Genomic DNA, 2,663 nt, shown 5'->3' with positions numbered 1-2,663 from the left:
CTTTTATGATTTGTTTTTATCAAGACTTATCGCAGAAATGGACGGACAGACAGGAAATGACACAATTTAAGATAACGCTTTAGGGTCTTTAACGCCATTCTCTCTTTATAAAAAAGATTACGTAAACATGAAATCCATCTCAATATTCATGCAATCTCCTACAAATTGGCACAGGTTTCTAGGATTGGTTCCTAAAGAACTTAAACTTTATCCTGAGCTCGGTGTTACGTTCCATATTACTACATTCTATTTGGTCTATTTAGAAAGTACGTGATAATAACGTTGTTATCGTACGTAGGCTATATCTGCGTATTCTATCCAATACAGTAAAACAATTATTGGTTTTACAGCCACAATTGATGATAAGTTTATTTAATTCCGAAATTTACTCGAAATGTTAATACGTGCTCGCCAGCTTAAGCAGAGGCTTAAATGAGGTGGAATGTGTTTTCCGCTGAACCATCTCTGCCAGAGCGTGCATGTCAGTCAAGACAGGCAGGAAATTGGATCTTGTGAAAACTTCCACAAATTACAATCCGAACGGAAGAGTGAAATAAATATTGTGTTGTGGATCGTAATATAAACTGTTGTGAAATTTGTCTGTTGTGAAGTTTGAGTACGACTTGGCTTTATCTTAATAAATACTAAATGTTCTTAAAGGTTAATGAAATTTGGTTAGTACTCTCAAAGACTTATAAGCAATTGAATTTAATGAACTCCAAGAAGATTGTTTGAAAGGTCGAAATTAGATTGTGATTGGCCTGATTGAATGGCGTAATTTTCAATTTTAGAATATAATTTTAATATAATATAAATAGAATATAATGAACCAATTTTTATCTAAAATTAATGGTACATGACGGATAAAAGATAAGTTTTAATGCAAATTAACCTACTTAATGTTTACATTTACTAAATTAACTAATTGCTGCTGTGTAACAATCAAACTACTTAGGTTAACTTCGTACACTGTGTTAGTATGGAATTCCAATTAGAATAATATACGTCCGAAGAAACACATACTACTTGATTTTAAAGGGAAGGTAAACAAAAATTCAAAACCTCCAGGTGTACTAGACTTGAAATATATTGCTAACAGTGACTCAGCTTTTAGTAAATAAAAGAATAGAACAGTTCAAAATCCTCATTTTTATATAAGGGTATTTGGACCTATGAGAAACGTTCAAAAATTTAACAAATACATTATTTATATATAAATACACAAATGATGCATCCAACATCCGATGTGATACGAATTTTAAATATTGTGTTCATTGGTACAGTCTGGACTAAAAGTAAAAATAGTCAAATGCCATTCGATTTTTTCAGGTTCTCTAATTTGGGTGAAGCATCTTTCCCCATAAAGAATATATGGAATAGCGTTTAATCGATACTAGTAATGGAGAACCACAAGACATTTCGGTCGTATCACCAATAAGAGCTTTGCATAACAGAACAGAGGGAAAACTATTCAAGTTTAATGTATTTACTAAATTGCTAAACTTAAAAAAAATAATAATAAACTGACCATATTTTCCTAAATAACCACAGAGAGGAGATACATAGAATTGGATTGCTATACGGGTATTCTCTAGAAAGTTTACAGTCATGTAACATAAAGAAAATAGTGCAACTTTTAGAAACAATTTATAGTTTAAAAATCGTAATAAAACATTTACAAAATCAACACAATCTCTATTTATCCAGTAACCATTTTTTTGTCAAATCATAACGTTTCCAAAATATACAGAGCAATTAAAAAACTATTTACATTAAAATATTGCTTTGACAAAAAGACATAAGAAGTAAATATATTTTGACAGAAACAAATTCATTAAAAATTCAATTCAAAAAGTCAATTTGACAAACCCTCCAAACCTGAATATCGTGGTATAACGGTTAACAGGCCCATCAAAGACTTTAGAGACGTCTCTTTAAATATGGTTTTGAGTTGCGGTATGTATAATGTCCACATATATATATATATATATATATATATATATATATATATATATATATAAAACTATACCAAAAGTAAAAGATTGTATTCCTTAAAAATAGCAAATATGGGGTATATTTTTATAAAAATTTGTGTTAAGAGTTTTGAAACAAAGCTGAAGTAATAAGTAAATTGTTATAGTCTTTTTTGGAAAGATCGCATGGCCAAATCAGATTTAACTTATAATTTTAAAAACAAAAAAAATAGGCTGTTTACGAGATTGAACTCACATTCTTCTAGATTCACATCTACTTCTATGCTTTCATGCTGCTCCAAGCACAAACCTTGAAAACCGTAATTAGATTTCATCACGCACGTGCAGGCCAGAACAGACAGTTAAATTATTAATTACCAGCTAATTAACCTCTTAATTGTCGTTTTCTTGGAGGTTAAAGAACGCAGTAGAATGTGAAGGGGTTGGGGGTAAGGTACTGGAGACGATATACTCGGGAAGTCTCAACTCGCGGGACGAGGTACAGTAACGATTATTTGGCAATTAGCCACGTTACTCCCTTCCCCGAAGAGATTATTGTGCTTCAGAGAACATGCGACAGTCTGGCGGCGATCCTCCACCTCCACTGTACTACAGAACAGTAATTGTAGAACATCGTGGGAACTACTGAAATGGAGGGGTAAGGTACTGGAGACGATGTTACTATTCGGG

Source organism: Homalodisca vitripennis, chromosome 3 (assembly GCF_021130785.1).
Source record: "Homalodisca vitripennis isolate AUS2020 chromosome 3, UT_GWSS_2.1, whole genome shotgun sequence".
NCBI lineage: Eukaryota > Metazoa > Arthropoda > Insecta > Hemiptera > Cicadellidae > Homalodisca > Homalodisca vitripennis.
Note: the sequence above shows the minus strand (reverse complement) of the source record.